The sequence below is a fragment of the Bubalus kerabau genome, chromosome 21, assembly GCF_029407905.1.
Source record: "Bubalus kerabau isolate K-KA32 ecotype Philippines breed swamp buffalo chromosome 21, PCC_UOA_SB_1v2, whole genome shotgun sequence".
NCBI lineage: Eukaryota > Metazoa > Chordata > Mammalia > Artiodactyla > Bovidae > Bubalus > Bubalus kerabau.
Window position 1 is genome coordinate 18,983,610 of NC_073644.1, and position 21,818 is coordinate 19,005,427.

The following is a 21,818-nucleotide window of genomic DNA, read 5'->3' on the forward strand; positions in this document are numbered from 1 at the left end:
TTTCTTCTGCCAATATGGGGGTCCTCTTGTACATAGTAATTTGTTTCCCTCTTGCTGTTTTTAAAATGTTTTTATTTAAGTGTTATCATTGCAGTTATGTTTTATGCGGGTATCTTTACATTTACTTGTTTGGAACTCTCTGGGCTTCTTGAATCTAGATTTCTGTTTCCGTCCACAAGTTAAAAAATGTTAACTATAATTTTTTAATATATGTTTTCTGTTCTTTTTACTCTCTTTTCTTCTTCTGGGACTTCCATAATGTGAATGTTACTTTTCCTGATGCTATCCTATAGATCCCTTAAGCTATCTTCATTTTTATTTATTTTTCGCTGTGTGTGTGTTGGAGGGGGGCATGATTTTTTAGATAAGTTTCACTGCCCTATCTTCCAGATCATTGTTTTTTTCCTACTGCTTCATCTAGTCTGATTTTAAACCTCTCTATTCTTTATTTATTTATTTACTTTTTTCCTTTTAAGTTAATGTAGTCTTCCACATTCTGACTTCTGTTTGATACTTTCTTATATTGTCTATCTCTTTGTTGAAGTTCTCACTGTGTTCATTCATCTCCAGGGTTTGGTGGGATCTTTATGACCAATTACTTTGATCTTTTTATCAGGTACATTACTTATCTTCATTTTATTGAGGACTTTTCCCTAGGCTTTTATCTTGTTCTTTTTGTGAACATATTCTTCTTTCTCTTCATTTTATTTGATTGTGTTTCTATGTGTCAGAACATTTATCTAAGTCATGAGGGAGTGCCCTTGCATAGGAAATGAATTTTATCGTTTAACCCTCTAACTCTTCAATGTTGCCACTTGAATCTTTGTGATTGTTTGAGCAGCCTGATTTATTCTTGATAGGTCCCAATTGTTGATGGTGTGTCAAGGCCTGTGAATTTTCCAAAGGGAGATATCTCAGTCAGCACCCGTTTCAGTCTGATTAGAAGGTGGACCCTTCGGCAGTAGCTTTTAGAGGATGCAAATATATACCTAGTCACCAAAGCCAGGCTCTCAAGGACCATTCCCTTGTGTGAGTTGCATGTGCCTGCCCAGTTTTTGTGGGGCCACAGGATTGGTAAGGGGATGGGTCACACCCCCTGACACTAACAGATTAGGAAGAGAGTGAGGAGCTGGTGCTCAGGTCCCTTGAGAGAGGGCCTACAGGTTCCTACTCATTTGGCAGATGCTTTAAGATTTAAAAATGTGTCTCCTTCACGTTGGTCTGGACATTTTTCAAACTGTTGCTTTTTCTCTGGGTCCTAGAGTAAATGAGTGTATTTATAAACTCTTTAAGAATAGAATCTCCATTCTCTACACTACTATAAATAGTGATTTACAAAATTCTGAATATAAATAGTGATTTACAAAATTCTAAGTCTCTTCTTCTTCCTGGAGTATCCTTCCTTTTCTTTAGTAATGGCTATATAACTTGCTTTGGCAGTGAATATAAGCATAAGTGATATGTGTCATTTCTGGATAAAAGGATATCAGAGGCAGTGTGACATTGTCTATGTTTTTTCTCTTAATCTGGAAATATATGTTAACATGAAGATTCCACAAGATTGAAACAGCCTAAAATATGGACCCATTACAAGAAAGACATCTGCCTTTAAGAACTGCTTAGTCCCTAAGCGAATACTGGCAGAAAAAGAAGTGAACTTTTATAATTGAAGGACATTGAGAGATAATAGAGAGATATATAAAAAGGTATAGATATATAGATATTTACATAACATAGACTAGCCTGACTGATATTTTCATTTTTTTGTTCTGCTTTATGCTCATATGTTAGTTTCTACCTTTTAAATATTTGCTACATTATTCTACTGCTTTATATGCTACACTTATTCCTATTTAAAATATCCTTGGATCCTAGGCTCTTTTGAACACATTTAAAATATTTAATTTACTTTATATGAAAAAGGCAGACAATTTTTCTAACCATATAATTTAAAAATTCTTGGGAATATTGATTATATATTAAAATACTTTTATTTCACTAAGCCATCCAATCCAATTTAGCACCTGCAGTCTATTTTCAATAATCATTGGTAAATAAAAAAATATTGTATTCATAAAAGATGTAGTTCACAAAAAAAGTAAATTATTTGCATTAAGATGTTCCTTTAAAATAATAATAATAATAATGATAATAAAATAGGCTGTGTTTATTTTTTGGCCATTCAATTACTTCAAAATAATACTGACTGGTTTTAGTCCATACCCCAAAGCTATAGCACATGTTTTATAACAGATGTTTTATTGCCTGGCACTTTGCAAAACTCATACATCCAAAATACTATAATATGCCCCCAACTCCAATCACTATTGAAAATAAAACAGCAAGAATTGTAAAGCAACCTAAAAACAAACCCAAAAAGTAATTGTGGAGTTTAAGAACTCTTTTGTTCTTAGTTTCTCCACATGATGTACTTTCTCTTTTTTAATTAAACTTTGGTCTTAAAAATTGAGTACTGTGAAGTTTTATTTTTCTCCTTTTACTTTGTAAGAATGTATCTTACTCCTCAGAAATTATGACTCTGGTTATTACTTGAACAATGTCATTACTTTGATCTTTATAAACCATCTGATTAAGATTTTCCCAAAAACCTTTTTTAAAAACTCTTAGCATAATGGCAATGGTAGATACCAGACAGGAAAATTTATTCTTACTTTATTACATGCTTTTGTAACGATTAACTGATTAGACTTCTCAGGTGGTGCTAGTGTTAGAGAAACCACCTGCCAATGCAGGAGATATAAGATAGGAGATTTGATCCCTGGCTCAGGAAGATCGCTTGGAGGAAGAAATGGCAGCCCACTCCAGTTTTCTGGCCTGGAGAGTCCCATGGACAGAGGAGCTTGGCAGGCTACAGTCCCTAGGGTTGCTGAATTGGACACGACTGAAGCAACTTAGCACATCTACCTGCTTTATAGTGTTAATCCTTGTTTTTTAAGTACTGATGCTACAATATGGCTACCCTGGGGGCTCAGGGTCTTCTCTGACAACTCAGTTGGTAAAGAATCTGCCTGCAGTGCAGGAGACCCCCGTTTGATTCCTGGGTTGGGAAGATCCCCTGGAGAAGGGAAAGGTTACCCACTCCAGTATTCTGGCCTGGAGAATTCCATGGACTGTATAGTCCATGCGGTCGCAAAGAGTCAGACATGACTGATCAACTTTCACTTTCACTGGTGGCTCAGATGATAAAAATCTGCCTGCAATGCAGGATACAAGGGTTTGATCCCTGGATGGGAAAGATCACCTGGAGGAGGCCATAGCAACTCATTCCAGTATTCTTGCCTGGGGAATCCCATGGAGACAGGATCCTGGTGTGCTGCAGTCCATAGGGACCCATAGAGTTGGACAGGACTAAAGCAACAGAATGCACCTACAGGTGCTGTAAGTATACAAAGTAACCAGTCAGTGGAGAAGGGAATGGTGGTTAGGAATACAGTAACAATCAAGAGGAAAACTAATAGAAAATCTCAAATAAAGCACACTCAGACTAAACTGATTTGTTACAAGAAAAGTCAGGCTTCCATCTGCCAGTTGATATACTGTTTAACTAATACCTAGCTTAATTGAATATTACTTGTATCTCATTTATATATGAAGATTCACTAAAGCCTTTGACTGTGTAGATCATAGCAAACTATGGAAGATTCCTAAAGAGATGGGAACACCAGACCACTTTACCTGCATCCTGAGAAATCTGTGTGCAGGACAAGAAGCAACAGTTAGTACCAGACATAGAACAATGGACTGGTTCAAAATTGGGAAAGGGTTACATCAAGGCTGTATATTGTCACTCTGCTTATTTAACCTATATGCAGAGTACATGATGTGAAATCCTGGACTGGATGAAGCACAAGCTTGAATCAAGATTGCCAGGAGGAATATCAGTAACCTCAGATATGCAGATGACACCATCCTTATGGCAGAAAGCTAATTGGAACTGAAAAGCCTCTTGAGAGTGAAAGAGGAGAGTAAAAAAATTTGCCAGTCCAGGTTCAATGCATGATACTGGTTGCTGGGGTCTGGTGCACTGGGACGACCCAAAGGGATGGTATGGGGAGGGAGGAGGGAGCGGGGTTTGGGACAGGGAACACGTGTATACCTGTGGCAGATTCATGTTGATGTATGGCAAAACCAATATAATATTGTAAAGTAATTAACTTCCAATTAAAATAAATAAATTTATTAAAAAATAAAAAGTGCTAAAAAAATTTTGGCTTAAAACTCAACATTCAAAAAACTAAGGTCATGACATCTGGTCCCATCACTTCATGGCAAATAGATTGGGAAACAATGGAAACAGTGACAGACTTTATTTCCTTGGGCTCCAAAATCACTGCAGATAGTGATTTCAGCCATGAAATTAAAAGACACTTGCTACTTAGAAGAAAAGCTATGACAAACTTAGACAGCATATTAAAAAGCAGAGACATTACTTTGCCAACAAAGGTCTGTCTAGTCAAGGCTACGGTTTTCCCTGTGGTCATTTACGGATGTGAGAGTTGGACTGTGAAGAAAGCTGAGTGCCGAAGAATTGATGCTTTTGAACTGTGGTATTGGAGAAGACTCTTGAGAATCCCTTGGACTGCAAGGAGATCCAACCAGTCCATCCTAAAGGAGATCAGTCCTGGGTGTACATTGGAGGGACTGATGTTGAAGCTGAAACTCCAATACTTTGGCCACCTCATGTAAAGAGTTGACTCATCAGAAAAGACCCTGATGCTGGGAGGGATTGGGGGCAGGAAGAGAAGGGGACGACAGTGGATGTAATGGCTGGACGGCATCACCGACTCGATGGATGTGAGTTTGAGTGAACTCCGGGTGTTGGTGATGGACAGGGAGGCCTGGTGTACTGTGATTCTTGGGGTTGCAAAGAATAGGACACGACTGAGCTACTGAACTGAACTGAACTGAACTGAAAGTACTTAAAGTTTTTCCTGTCTGAATATGTGGTTTATTTTCACCCTGTAACTCCCTATGAATTCTTCTGGCATAACATATTTTCAATCAGTAGCAATGTCCTCAAGGTTAACCTATGTTAGGAACCTTGATAATTCTTTGTTTGCTCCTATGTTATTAAATAGAACCTAAGTACTTTATCATACCAGGTAATTGAGATAGATCCTCCTTGCTTTGGAATATAGAACAGTTGCTTAACTACTGTAGATAGTATAAGCCTTCTGGAAAGTTAGTTCCTCGTGAATACCTGAGAGGCACCTGAGCAAGCTATATTTGGGGGTTGAAAGGAAGACTGATCATAAACTATGTAATTTCCTTTGCAGAGGACATTAAACATTAGAAGAACTGGGGTTCTCACACAATATATAATGAGTGATCATCCACAAAGAACTCCTGTAAAGGACCTGGAGTAGAAAATAGATCATATAATTCCTTCTTTGGGGCCTTTTGTGAATCTGGAAATTTCCCACAATGGTCTAATGGCATAAGATCATAAAATTTCTTCAATGTGCATTTTATTTCATGGATGAGTTAAGATTTAAGAAGTATCCATAGGAAATATGAGACTATAAGAAATCCCTCATTAATCTTATTCACTTAATTTTAAGTTTGAGATATAGCAATGAAGTCCTGAAAGTTAGAATTTTCCTCTTTTTTCCTACCTTAGTCTTCCTCAGCTTCCCCAAATTGGGTCTATTTACATTCTCCATATTTGAATGAAATCATGTTACAAAGTGGAGCATGAAACTAGGGTCTAACCAGCCACTGAATTCCTTGTGTTCCCAAAATGCATGGCTGGCAACTTGGCCTGGTTTCATTGAACAAGAACTATACCCTAAGCCTGTGTAGCCACAAAAGCCAGAACTCCTACATTTCCTTTACCTCAATTCACTAACACTTTTTACAGGACCTAGTTCTAAAGGAGAAGACAGTTTGCTGGAGGCCCCAGACTCCAGTTTATTTATCTTCCCTCATTGCTGATGGGACAATGATGAAGCTGCTAATAGAAAGATATGCTGTGGTGATGTCTGATGAAAGTCAGGGAAGTGTTATTTCAGGAGATATAGACACCAAGAAATGGAAATGAGATGTGAGACTATCAGGAACTGCATGACTAAGACAGAGACTGTGTGAGAGAATATTTTTGTTTATCACATTTGCTAATTATGAGATGACCTAGTTGTATAAAGTACAGGGTTCAGTTGTGATCTAGATAGAGGTTGGGTTGAGGACAAGGTTATGTGTATAGTCAGTTCTGATTACTCATGGATTTTGTATTTGAAGATTCTCTATTCATGAATTCACCTACTCAGTGAAAGTTGTTGTAACCCCCAAACCCATACCTGCCACAGGTTTATGGTCATTTCTGTGCATGCACAGAGCAGCAAAATATGTAGGTCATTACCCTAGTTGAGGGTGAACAAAGCAAGGCTTTGGTTTCTTATTTCAGCTCTCATGCTTTAAAAAAGTGTCCCTTTCATGCATATGAATTTAGTGCCACATTTTTTTTTTTTTTACATGTTGCACTTTTTGTTGGTGTTATCTCTGTTTAAAACAGCAACCAAAGGAAGAACTGAATGCTGCCTAGAGTTTGAAGTGTGAGAAGCCCGGGATGTGCCTGCCTTACAAAGAAAACACATGTGTCTGATAAACTTCATTTAGGCATGGGTTTTAGTGAGGTTTTTGAATTCAACATTAATGAATTTATAATATTTATTAGATAATTATCTATACATATGTACACAAAATAAACTTATGTTTTGGTTTATTGATGAAAATGTTATAACTAGAGGCATACAGGACTCTAACCACATGTGGTTCAGTATTTGCTAATTTAATGTTTGTAGTAACTTTATGGGATATAAGTTCCATGAACAATAAAAATCTACTGTATTTTTTTTAACCTCTCTGTTCAGTATTTTTGTGCTCAGCTCAGAATGAATGTCTCTATGGTGCATTGAGACAGTGAAATTTTTCCTTTAAGCAGAGTACCAGGGTTTCTCAGGTCACACTCTAAATGCTTCACTCAACCCCTTTTTTGTGACTTGTATCCAGTCATACCCTTCTCCTCTCTGAAAAATGATTCTGGATTTTGCAGTGATGAAAATTTGCAGCAGACATCTGACATATTTATTTCAGTAGTGGGCGAGTCTGCCCTTCTAACTTTAGAGGTATACTTAATACTGAAAGGGTGAAGTTCAATTCAAAACTCAAGATGGTTCTTTCTTTTCACCCTGTAAGGCAGAATCAAGACACTCTGAAGTTCAGATTCTTGTTGTTTCTAAATATACCCTGAGCTAAGGGGATAACCACTAAAGTCATTGGTGTCTTTATATGATCACTTCCCCCCGCTCCTTTTTTTCCTGGAAATTATAGGGATTCATGTGAAAAGAACCAACATTTCACCATAATTTTTGCTAACTTCAAACTTGGTCTGCTTTTAGGAGTGAGAGAAATTTGAAGTTAATATTGAATTCAATAGAGACAGGTCTGCAAATTTATCTATAAAAATGCCATTTCTTCTAGAGACTCTGGCTAGCATAATTCCAACACAAAGCCTTGTAATAAAGCTGCAAAATATCCACTTGGAATCTTGGAGTAACTAATTCTTTGTTATAACATGGTTCTCATAAAATTATGTAAAAAACTCATTTTACGGTTGTCAGGGGAAATAACTGCCCAGATAAATAGGCATGAAAGTACCATAACTGCAGCATAGAAAGCCAATTTAAAATTGGACCCCATCCCCAAACTCCTAATTGGCCTTATTATAGTGTCATAGGAATGAAAAGTTCTGCTAGCAACAGACTTAGGTTTGGCTGACTCTTCTGTATACTAGTGTCCTATAAGGACTATTGCTTAGAGATTATGCTGTATTTTGCTATAGCAGAACCCATTTTTGCATTGATTCTTATGTGAACTTAAAATGCTTAGGCAAAACTGTAGGCAAGATCTCTGTTACTTAATTCTCATAAGCATTTTATACTTATTTTATGTAAGGAAGACTTTTTATTAAATGAATGTTTTTTTAAATGTAAGTTTTCCTTTTGCCAGGGCTTCTTCTCATGTGATGCAATATTCTAAAATAAATGACAATAAGATATAACACTATATATATATATAAATATATATATATATATATATATATATATATATATATATATACACTTTTTTCTAGAAAGAAAAGACAATAACAGCATTTCTGGGTTCTCAGAGTCTGAAAAGTATTTTAGTTCATATAAGTAATTACTTCAAACCTTCAGGATAAAAATTCCTTTATTAAAAATTACATATTTTAATTAACATCTTCATGTGTACATGAAATTATATAAAAATATATGGAAAAAATGAAATGTAATGTTGAAGTTAGAACAAAGAAAAAATTTGATGTATATTGCTGTGCATATATATACACACCAATGAACACAATTAAATAGTACAGACTTTAACATAACCCTCTAAACCAGGGTTCTATAAGTGAACAAGCCTTACAACCACTTTCTTTAAAATAGAATTATATATTCCCTCTTTTTCTGAAATCCCCAAACCTAGAAATAATGTTCCTTAAGAACTTCATGAGACAAGCCTACTAATACAAGATTCATTGGCTTGGGAACATGGAGATAAAAATTCAAAACTTGGCAGAAAATTGATGAATCTCTTTATCTATTTGCTTTTATAACCCGGCTGACAATGAAAGAGAGGTGATTTAAATGCAGCTGGGGGCATGAGGAATTGTATTTTACCTTATGTAGAAGTGGGAGATATTCCTAATCCAAGAAAACCTGCATGATAACTGTGAAATGGTGAGCATATGGTGCTAAATGTCTTTCAGCTTACCCCGATCATGTTCAATCTCAAAAATAAGAAAAATGTAGTGCATATCATTAACATATTCACATTTTTAATATTATTCTGAACTCCCAGCATCTACTAGGCACTGTATATAATGCATACTGTCTGCCTTGTTTTCGCAGTAGAAACTTGAGTAGAGAGTGAGTTGTGGGGGGAGCTGGAAGAAGCATAGCTCGGCTTAGTACAGCTCATCTAAGGACAATAAACACAGCCAGAGCCTTTATTTATTTATTTTAATTACTTTTCTCAGCCTCCTATTAAATGCCTCCTCTTTTGTTCTTAATTTGAAAGCACCTTCATCCCCATTTAATTACTGTGCTTTTGATTGACAAGAGCAGGGGACAGGAAAAATAGAAAGCTGTCTTCTTCATGTTCTATTTGACACAATATAATGAATGTGTGATGGATAGTTTATTTTTTCCTTGACAACTTAAATATTTGAAGATGAAATGTGGAACTTAAGCGCGTAATGACATAGAGCAAGGAGAGAGAGAGGAAAAAAAAAAAAAAAAGAAGAAAGGAAGTTAATTGGACTAGGAACCAAATACAATACTCATTTGTGCATTTGCCTAATAGTTTAATAACTGCCAATTTGGTGCAGGGATTCTGTGTAATTGTAATAAGAATTTCATCTTGAGCTCTTCCCAGGCAAAAAAGAGTCAGCAAATAGACTGTGTCCAGTGGATGCCCTGGTCCTATGTTTTATTATGTTTACTTTATAATCCCATCATCCCCATGCCACCAGCATGCTTGAGGGGTAGAGAAGGCAGCAGCGGCTGCTCCCACTCGGCCCCCTGTCTTTCAGAGCTACCCTAAGGTACTTAAGAATGACAGTATAAAGAATATCTGTGCAGATGAGCCTGTAGATTTGGGGAATTGGCTGCTTATAGACAGGGATTCTTTTGGTAGACTTAATTCCTTTAGCAAGGGTGAAGTACCATCTGTGGGGATTCCTGTCATGTATAAGGAAGTTAGTCATGCTCTCTGTGGAGTTGAGTTTCTTGAATTTTAATGAAACCCATGTCAATCTGTCTCCTCTATACCCTAGTGTTAAAATCAGTGGTCAGCTACTCAACAATCACAACAGTAAATCACAGCAGATAAACCAACGAGGACAGCTCTAAAGAATTTAAGGCTGTGTTCCCCCATCAGCCCCCCTTCACAACTAAGATGCTGAAAGAATACATAATGAACTGGTGGCATTTCTGTTTTAAAGGGACATCCTTGTGTTCAAATACAAAACCTAGATTTTTTTTTTTAAGTATCTTTCTTCATTGGGAAGTTTTTCTTCTCTGTTATCGTTATGTGTTCTTTTTCATAGATCTGTCATGGATTCAGGGGCTTTTGTATAGGTTATGTGTGGTAAAGCTGTACTTTTACAAAATGCTCAGAGAGAAATGCTGATTCTAACCAAAGAAAATGAACTGTTATGCAGAAATTAAGAGAAAGTGATGTGTGTGCCACCTGAATATAAATTAACTGTGAATGATGTAACTGAGAGAAGCAAGTGGCAGTTCAATATGAGATATTTACAATTAGCTGTATGCATCACTCTGAGAACATAGGGTAGGAAATATCTCACCCAGATTGGATTGGCTCCCAATGGGTTATAATAGCATTACAGATCTCAGTGTAACTTTCTAATTCTTCTACAATGTGTCACTACCATCTCAAAGACAAGGTCGTTGGAACGTAACTTTCATTGTCAGTTTGCATGTATAAAAGCCAAAACTGTTTCTGTGGGGAGGACTGACAGAGCAAGTTGGAACTGAAAGTTCTTTTTGGCAGAACTGTTTTGGCACAAAATGGAACTCTAACTGGTTCCTTAATGGTAAAAGCTACAAGCTCCATTTATCTTCTTGTTTGAGCTAGTAGTTGGAATTGCTAGCTGGCCATTTTCACGGGTCTATTGTCTCCATTCAGGGTTGCATTTCTCTTTGTTTGGTTCTTTTTCTTGTAGGTAAAGGTACATGTCATGATAGAAGTCTGGCAATTTTTATATTTTGCATAAAATTTGGCACCCTCCATTTAAATTACAGTGTATTTTCTTCTCAACTTCTTATTTAGGTTAAGGACATTAATATGTCAGTGTGTGTGCTAACCCACATTAAATCTCCATTTAAAAGATTTCTTATCTTGCTTTCAAATTAATGTGTGAATGTGTGTTGAATTTTCCTTGCATTGTCCATGGCTACATCCATTTTCTATTATTTGACATTTAAATGTGATGAAAATTAAATTGATGCAAATATCTTAATATATAGAAAAAAAAGTATTGAAATACAAATCACATTTTTCAAAAAGTGAAAAGAGACATCTCTGTTTTTTACTGTTGTTGATTTTTCTGTTTGTTTGATTGTTGTATGAATCATCTCAGTTTCCTCTTAGCGTTTGCTGCCTAATCTTTTCTTGTGTTTGTGTGTGTGTGTGCTACGTCACTTCAGTCGTGTCTGACTCTTTGAGACTATGGACTGTAGCATGCCACATTCTGTCCATGGGATTTTCCAGGCATGGATATTAGAGTAGGTTGCCATGATCTCTAGGGGATCTTCCTGACCCAAGCATTGAACCTATGTCTCCTGAGGCTCCTGCTTTGCAGTCAGACTCTTTACCACTGAGCCACTGGGAAAGCTTAGATCTTTTCTTACACCTTCTTAATTTATTCAGAGGAAGGCCTATATTAGATATTCAACAAAGGAATTTGATGATGATTATATACTGGAGTGGGGTAGCCTTTCCTTTTTCCAGAAGATCTTCCCAACCCAAAAATTGAACCTAGGTCTCCTGCATTGCAGGCAGACTTTACCATCTGAGTCACCAGGAAAGCCTCATATAGTATGTTAGTTATTATGTAAGAATTCAATTCTTTATTTTGTTGCAAACTCAGTTTTATGGAAATCTTCATTTCCATCTTGAAAACCAGCTGTATAAAATACTATATAGTGGGTAATTATTTACTAATTAGTTATTTATTTCAGTAAATATTTAGTGAGCATACGTTATGTGCCAGTTAGAGCTCTCAGCTCTGGAAGGATGATGAGGAGCAAGACAGTTATGTCTTTCCTCTCTTAAGGTGTTATGATCTAGAAAATCCCATCTATAAATGACTCAAAAGGACCAATGTCTTTAATGCAGATTTCAGTATTTCATCCACACTTTACCCAGATCTCCCCTACAGCACTGCTGCCCTTATTTCTCCAATTACTAGAACTTTGAGTAATTAATTACTCAAATTTAGATTCTCTCCAAAACCCACCATCAAAGCAAGATTCCTTCAACTTTACATTCTTTCTGTGGGATATCCCTCATCCACTGAATAGTGAATGTAAGATTCAAAGTCCTGGACTTCTTTATCCAAGATGGGGCTGTTCTGAAGAGCCCACCAACAACAGGTTTCAGTTGACTGAACGGAAGGCCCTTGTTGCAAGGTCATCACAGTTCAGTTTCTCTCTCTGCCTAATCCTACCTCCCTCACTTTCATGGAAGAGAAGTCCCTATAAAGTTGTCTCCAACAAAGTTTGTGGATTCAAACTTTGCCACCTTAAATTCTGTTTCTTGTGAAAGCCAACTTAAGACCTTGACAGCTACCAATGATAAAGTGTAATATATGAATTTCTAAGGGTAATCCGATCTTGCACCAGGAGTAAGAGGAACAAATCAAATAAAGTGGCATTTGAACAATGAAAAGAGACATGTGAATGTCTCATTTTCTATTAATCCCAAAACAAATAGAATAAAACCTGAAAGAATTTTCCTCAATTTTCCCTCTAATAAGTTTCTACTTAAACGTCCACACTACGTCAAGGCTGTATATTGTCACCTTGCTCATTTAGCTTATATGCAGAGTACATCATGAGAAATGCTGGACTGGAAGAAACACAAGCTGGAATCAAGATTGCCGGGAGAAATATCAATAACCTCAGATATGCAGATGACACCACCCTTATGGCAGAAAGTGAAGAGGAACTCAAAAGCCTCTTGATGAAAGTGAAAGTGGAGAGTGAAAAAGTTGGCTTAAAGATCAACATTCAGAAAATGAAGATCATGGCATCTGGTCCCATCACTTCATGGGAAATAGATGGGCCAACAGTGGAAACAGTGTCAGACTTTATTTTTTGGGGCTCCAAAATCACTGCAGATGGTGACTGCAGCCATGAAATTAAAAGATGCTTACTCCTTGAAAGGAAAGTTATGACCAACCTAGATAGCATATTCTAAAGCAGAGACATTACTTTGCCAACAAAGGTCCGTCTAGTCAAGGCTATGGTTTTTCCTGTGGTCATGTATGGATGTGAGAGTTGGACTGTGAAGAAGGCTGAATGCTGAAGAATTGATGCTTTTGAACTGTGGTGTTGGAGAAGACTCTTGAGAGTCCCTTGGACTGCAAGGAGATCCAACCAGTCCATTCCGAAGGAGATCAGCCCTGGGATTTCTTTGGAAGGAATGATACTAAAGCTGAAACTCCAGTACTTTGGCCAACTCATGCGCAGAGTTGACTCATTGGAAAAGACTCTGATGCTGGGAGGGATTGAGGGCAGGAGGAGAAGGGGACGACAGAGGATGAGATGGCTGGATGGCATCACTGACTCGATGGACGTGAGTCTGAGTGAACTCCGGGAGTTGGTGATGGACAGGGAGGCCTGGCGTGCTGTGATTCATGGGGTCGCAAAGAGTCGGGCACGACTGAGCGACTGAACTGAACTGAACTGAAATAAGTAGTAGGAACTCTAAACTGACTTTCAAAGAATGTCTCCTCAACCTCTATTGCCTTATCTGAATATTTTCTATAGTCATTTCAACTATCCTGAAAGTCACAAAATATCTATAACTTCTGACAATTAGCTTTTGTTTTTATAGTCTATGTCACTTTTTTTTTATTGTATACACTGGTGTGTGTCTTTTCTTCCAATTTATATTTTTGCAAACTCTCTGAGGATAGGTGTCATATTTTTCAAGTCTTTTCCTCCACTGCTCATCATTCCCAGCATTTGGTAGAGTGTGGAATATATATATGGGCTTCCCTTGGGGCTCAGCTGGTAAAGGATCCGCTTGCAGTGTGGGAGATCTGGGTTCAATCCCTGGGTTGGGAAGATCCCTTGGAGAAGGGAAAGGATACCCACTCCAGTATTCTGGCCTGGGCCTGGAGAATTCCATGGACTGTATAGACCATGGGGTCACAAAGAATCGGACATGGCTGAGTGACCTTCACTTAGCACCCCACTCCAGTACTCTTGCCTGGAAAATCCCATGGACAGAGGAGCCTGGTAGGCTTCAGACCATGGGGTCACTAAGAGTTAGACACGACTGAGAGAGTTCACTTTCACTTTTCACTTTCATGCATTGGAAAAGGAAATGGTAACCCACTCCCGTGTTCTTGCCTGGAGAATCCCAAGGACAGAAGAGCCCTGTGGGCTGCGGTCTATGGGGTCACACAGAGTTAGACAGGACTGAAACGACTTAACAGCAGCCACATATACATACACATATATGTGTGTGTATATATATATATATATATTTAATGATATCTGAACACTTGAGACATTAAAGAAGAGGAACTAAGTCTATTCATTCCTTTTTAGAAGCTTGAAATTTATCTGGAAAATCAAAACAAGTACATTAAAGTTGAACATTAACTCTTTCCTCTGCTCTTGCTTTTATTTGGCTGATAAATGTTCAGAATGCAGTCTTGCAATTATAAATTATTAAACTGAGTTAAAATATTGTCTACTAATAACTACCTATAATTATTAAAAATAAACAACACACTCAAAAATGAATTAAAACCATTGAGGAGCATGGTACATAATTTATTACTATACTATAATGGATATTAAAATTGCCTAAAAAACAAAAAGAATCCAAATATAGTATCCCCTTCATAAAACCTGACTGTGCCATTTACTTGAAGCTAATAGTAACTTCTAAAATAATATTTCTTGTGGATTTTTTATCAATGCAGCTTCTAGTTTTTCAAAATGTTGGCCTCTGCCTTGTCATCTCCATAAAGACTTTTTTTTTTTTGCAGTTTTAACTGTTGCTGTGATATTCTTCTCCACTTTTTTTTTTTTTTTTTTGCTAGTAGTGTAGAGGCTGGACTTCTTCAAATTCTGAGATGTTTGAATACCCCTCGTTTTCAGGAAGGAAATTCATTTCACAGGAAGAACTCATTTCTAGTATTGGTTACAGTGTCATTTGATCAGTTCAGTTCAGTTCAGTTCAGTCACTCTGCTGTGTCCAACTATTTGCAACCCCATGAATCACAGCACACCAGGCCTCCCTGTCCATCACCAACTCCCGGAGTTCACTCAAACTCACGTCCATCAAGTTGGTGATGCCATCCAGCCATCTCATCCTCTGTCGTCTCCTCTTCCTCCTGCCCCCAATCCCTCCCAGCATCAGGGTCTTTTACAATGAGTCAACTCTTTGCATGAGATGGCCAAAGTATTGGAGTTCAGGCTTCAAAATCAGTCCTTCCAATGAACACCCAGGACTGATCTCCTTCAGAATGGACTGGTTGGATCTCCTTGCAGTCCGAGGGACTCTCAAGAGTCTTCTCCAACACCACAGTTCAAAAGCATCAATTCTTCGGTGCTCAGCTTTCTTCACAGTCCAACTCTCACATCCATACATGACCCCTGGAAAAACCATAGCCTTGACTAAATGGACCTTTGTTGGCAAAGTAATGTCTCTACTTTTCAATATGCTATCTAGGTTGGTCATAACTTTCCTTCCAAGGAGTAAGTGTCTTTTAATTTCATGGCTGCAGTCACCATCTGCAGTGATTTTGGAGCCCCAAAAAATAAAGTCTGATACTGTTTCCATTGTTTCCCCATCTATTTCCCATGAAGTGATGGGACCAGATGCCATGATCTTCATTTTCTGAATGTTGAGCTTTAAGCCAACTTTTTCACTCTCCACTTTCACTTTCATCAAGAGGCTTTTGAGTTCCTCTTCACTTTCTGCCATAAGGGTGGTGTCATCTGCATATCTGAGGTTGTCAATATTTCTCCCGGCAATCTTGATTCCAGCTTGTGCTTCTTCCAGCCCAGCGTTTCTTATGATGTACTCTGCATAAAAGTTAAATGAGCAAGGTGACAATATACAGCCTTGACGTACTCCTTTTCCTATTTGGAACCAGTCTGTTGTTCCATGTCCAGTTCTAACTGTTGCTTCCTGACCTGCATATAGGTTTCTCAAGAGGCAGGTCAGGTGGTCTGGTATTCCCATCTCTTTCAGAATTTTCCGCAGTTTATTGTGATCCACACAGTCAAAGGCTTTGGCGTAGTCAATAAAACAGAAATAGATGTTTTACAGTCAAATATCATCAATGTCCCTTTTCCTTTTCTAATATAATAAATGTGATGATTTCTTTCTTATTTTATTTTGGAAAACTCAGTAAAAATTAATCAAATATGTTTTACTAAATCGTAGTTGTTAAGTCCCACAATTAAAGAATTTACTGCCTCTACTTTAAAGGATGGGTTGGATAGGGCAAGAGTATGGATCACTTTTCATGAATACACATAAATATATCATATGAATTTCAATAACAGTATTTGTATCATGACTTTATTTTTAAAATTGAATTGGGTGCCACATGATTGCTTATTTATTATTCATAAAGTATGTTACTTTGATTTTTTTACATTAATGGTCTTTTCAGCAGCAAAGATATCAAATCCAAACCACTTTTTCTGATATTACTGACATCTATGGAAAACTACTTTAAGATGTTTTAAATTTTAGCATTTGCAAAAAATAAAAAGTGTGTCAATCCAAAAAAAATTGAAATTTTATTTTATTAAAAGTATAGGAAAATAATTTACCCCATTAATTAGAATATTTACATACTAAATCTTAGAAAGTATAGGGGCATTAAAAAGGAGAGGCATTACTTTGTTGACAAAGGTCTGTATAGTCATAGTTATGCTTTTTCCAGTAGTCATGTATGGATGTGAGAATTGGACCATAAAGAAAGCTGAATGCCGAAGAATTGATGCTCTTGAGCTGTGGTGTTAGAGAAGACTCTTGAGAGTCCCTTGGACTGCAAGGAGATCAAAGCAGTCAATCCTAAAGGAAATCAGTCCTGAATATTCATTGGAAGGACTGATGCTGAAGCAAAAGCTCCAATGTTTTGGCCATCTGCTGTGAAAGTGAAAGTTGCTCAGTCTTGTCTGACTCTTTGTGACCCCATGAACTATACAGTCCATGGAATTCTCCAGGCCAGAGTGGAGTGGGTAGCTGTTCCCTTCTCCAGGGGATCTTCCCAACCCAGGGATTGAACCCAGGTCTCCCGCTTTGCAGGTAGATTCTTTACCAGTTGAACCACATCTGATGTGAGGAACTGACTAATTTGAAAAGTCCCTGATGCTGGGGAAGATTGAAGGTAGGAGGAGAAGGGGATGACAGAGGACGAGATGGTTGAATGGCATCGCTGACTCAATGAACATGAGTTTGAGAGAGCTCTGGGTGTTGGTGATGGATAAGGAAGACTGGCATGCTGCAGTTCATGGGGTTGCAAAGAATCAGACATGACTGAGTGACCTGAAATGAATATATAAATGACTTACATATATGTATATATTCTCTGCTCTATATTTACTATATTATATATATACAATTATATACTAAATAATGGCTTTACAACTTTTCCACCAAGATTCAGATAAAATATTCATTTTTATGGATCTAGTTCAAATTAAAAACCATCATTATTTCCTTAGGGTGGAAAATTGAACTCAATTATCTATTTTGTTTACATCTTCAGTATCTACTATAGTATTCAACCCACAGGAGGGACTCTGAAAATCCAACTTATTAATAAATTAATAGTGCAAATAATAAATGGTATTATGATACATAAATAGGAGGAATATAGGCTGATTCCTTCTCAACACTCCCTTATTTTCCTCCAGGCTTCCCACTTTTTTCTTCCTAGTTCCAGTTTTCAGTTCAATCCTTAGAGTAACAAAGAGACACTCATATCTTGTCATATCCATATGTGAATTGGGTATTGTGTGGGATCAGAATTATAATAATAATAAGTATAAATGAGAAGTTCCATCTCAATCAAAGTGAAGTACTGAGCCAAAGTAATTGCTGCTGTAGTAGAATACGAAAATGAGAAATCAAGATTTTTGATTCCAAGTGTTTATCATGTCAACAGGAGACAGATCCTGTAACTCTAATATGTGCTAAAATTTAGAGATCAAGTTTTGTATGATATTATCTAATAAAGGAGCACTTACATTTTACTTCAGAAGAATAATCATTTTTTTAAAATTTACAATTCATGATACAAGATCTCTTACATAAAATATCCTGCATATCTGTTATATGCTATATAGTGTAAAATGAAGATTTCCTGTCGATTATTTCCTTACCTAATGAGAAGTATAAGGTCAACAGATCATGACACACTACTTCCTGATGTGAAATTCAGTGGGACCTTGAAGATATGAATTCACTTTCTTGCACTAAAAAACATATTCATTTCAGTCAATCAATATAAAACAAACAAAAAAATTAGTATTGAGGATATTCTCTCCTTCAGTACATTTCAGAGGGAAAATAAAAACCAATGTGCCTGTGTAAGACTGACATTTCAACCTTCTTCTTCTAAGATTTCCTGTCCAGAGTGGTTGTCTCTCCAGCTCCAGGACAGTGCTCTCTGAAAGCTCAGTCCAATTATAAAGTAACACAGTCAGAGCTCAGCTTTTGACTGCAACCTGATGGATAAAAGATTCTACTTTCACTTCTAGAGCTGGTGGCTCAGACGGTAAAGAATCTGCCTGCAATGCAGAAGACTCAGGTTCGATTCCTGAGTCAGGAAGATCCCCTGGAGAAGGAAACAACAACCCACTCCAATATTCTTGCCTGGAGAATTCCATGGACAAATGAGTCTCATGGACTACAGTCCATGGGGTCACAAAGGGTTAGACAATTTCAGAGTATATACCAGGGATGAAAATCAGTTGCTCTAAATTGGGGTAATTTTTCCTTTAAAACTTCTCTTCACTCTTTTCTCAATCCAGAAACAGAAAAAAATATTGTACTTAAAGCTTCACAGTTAACCACTGAACACAATTTTCTGTTTTATTTAAATCTTCAGAATCTATAGTGCTAGACATACAGAGGATGCTCTGTGGATTGTAGGTGGATGTAATTGGATTAATAACCACCCAGAGGTTATCTGAAATGAAAATGGGGAGGTGAAAGGCAGAGGGGTAAGCATTAAATGATTATTTGCTATCACTAAATTCCAACAGCAAAGTCCAGCATGGGCTGGGATTTAATAACACTCAATATCCATGCTATCTTCTTTTCCTTTTTGTGAAGAGGTTGGTGCCTTTGTCTTTACTTTATTAAGTGAAGTGAAGTGAAAGTTGTTTAGTCATGTCCAACTCTTTGTGACCCCATGGACTATACAGTCCATGGAATTCTCCAGGCCAGAATACTGGAGTGGGTAGCTGTTCCTTTCTCCAGGGGATCTTCCCAACCCAGGGATCAAACTCAGGTCTCCCACATTGCAGACGGATTCTTTATCAGCTGATACACTGGAGAAGCTCCTCTCTAAAATTTTTATTGTCCTGATTTCAATTTCAAAAGAAGAAATTCCTCAAGCTAAAATTCCTCCTTGGCCATCAGAGAAAGTTTAAAACAAGCCAAATAAAACTACCAAAAACAAAACAAAACCATAAAGTGCCAAAGAACGATGTTTATAAGTTTTCAAATAGAAGCTGAAAACACCAATAAAGTTTGGATTTAGCTCCAATGTACCATCAACCTCAGGCAGCTCCCGCCTGCTCCTACCCCTTTTTAATGGTCCATTTGTCTAGTCCCCCTGGAAGATCTATAGAGAAAATTACCAGTGCAGAATGTAGATCCAATTGCACATCCTGCTACAGGAGAAACGATTCCTGTTCTCATCATTGGGATCAATAATTTGCTAACACAGTATTAGCAAGAGCAACAACTCTACCAGGTTAAAGGAGTTTTACACTGAATAATGACGGTCTAAGAAAGCGAAAAGCTGAGCGAGTAAATCCTGGCAGCCTTTTACTATTGAGAGAGCACACGCCAGTGAATCAATAGTGACTCTGGTGAATCTGGGCTGTAAAGATGCTTTATTGTTCTGCCTAAGTACATTGGCAGAGATGCTCCTCTTAATATCTGTACACTGGGGCCACTGGGGTTCAGGCCCACACTCTTAACAAAAGCATTTTCTCCGATGAAAAATGGAAGTCCCTTCCAGGGACTCAGAACATGGTTGCTTTGTATCTATAAAAACTCCAAGGGGGGGTGGGGGAAAGCAGAGGATGAAAAGAATGATAAGCGAATCCCCAGAGAGAGTATGGAAAGGGACTCAGAACTAGAAAATGCCACTTTACCTCAACAGATTAAAAAAGAAAGAAAAAAATCAAGAGACCTTCATCCTTAGAGGTCTTCCTGAGTCATCTGTATTGCTAGAGGCAGAGACTATTAAAATCAATGCATTTCTCAGTTATCTTCTAGGACAAATAAGTCATCTCTTGTTTAAAAAAGTGAAATTTTTGAACAGTGACTTGATTTACCCAAAATCATCAAATATGGAAGAGTGGTAGCAGGGGTAGTTTCCCCAACGTTGTTCTCTAGGCTGGAGTGGCCTTCACACTGCCCTAGTGATAATTTGTGATTCATGTCCCATTGCTCATTTGGCATCCCATTGCCCATATGCCCATATGGCATCATCAACTCAATAAACATGAGTTTGAGTAAGCTTCGGGAGTTGGTGATGGACAGGGAAGCCTGCCATGTTGCAGTCCATGGGGTAGCAAAGAGTCAGACATGACTGAGTGACTGAACTGAACTATGTCCCATTGGATAATCTTGTAGTTAAGGAAGAAATCTGTCCATTTAATATTTGGCTCTGTGCTTTTTGGTACACACAAAGACATTGTATTTTCTGTCCCCACTGTGGTAAGACAGAGCATGGGACAAGTTCTGTTCAGGAATAGTGAGCAGATGTCCTTCTTATTGTTGTTCAATCATGAAGTCATGTCCTATTCTTTGAGACCCCATGGACTGTAGCATGCCAGCTTCCCCTATCCTCCACTATCTCCCAGAGTTCACTCAAATGTGTCCATTGAGTCAATGATTATATCTAATCACTCATCCTCTGCCTCCCTCTTATACTTTTGCCTTCAGTCTTTCCCAGCATTAGAGTCTTTTCCAATGAGCCAGTGGTCCAACTCTGACATCTGTACATAACTATTGGAAAAATCATAGCTGACTAGATGGATCTTTGTCCACAAAGTTATGTCTCTGCTTTTTAATATGCTGTCTAGGTTTTGCTATAGCTTTCCTTCCAAGGAGCAAGCGCCTTTTAATTTCATGCCTGCATTCACCATCTGTAGTGATTTTGGAGCCCAAGATAATAACGTTTGTCACTGCTTCCACTTTTTCCCATTCTATTTGCCATGAACTGATGGGACTGAATGCCATGATCTTCATTTCTTAAATGTTGAGTTTCAAGTCAGCATTTTCATGCTCCTCTTTCATCCTCATCAAGAGGTTCTTAAGTTACTCTTTGATTCCTGCCATTAGTGGTATCATCTGCATATCTAAGGTTGTTGATATTTCTGCTGGCAATCTTAATTCCAGCTTGTGGTTGATCCAGATTGGCTTTTCACACTATGTATTCTGGAAAGAAGTTAAATAAATAGGGTGAAAATATACAGCCTTGTTGTACTACATTCCTAATTTTGAACCAGCCAATTTTTCCATATCTGGTTCTATCTCTTGCTTCTTGACTTTACATATAGGTTTCTCAGGTAAGGTGATCTAGTATTCCCATCTCTTTAAGAATTTTCCACAGTTTGTTGTGACCCACACAGTCAAAGACTTTAACATAGTCTGTGAAGTAGAGGTAGATATTTTTCTGGAATGTCTTGGCTTTCTCTATAATGCTATGGATGTTGGAATTTTGATCTTTGGGTCCTCTGCCTCTA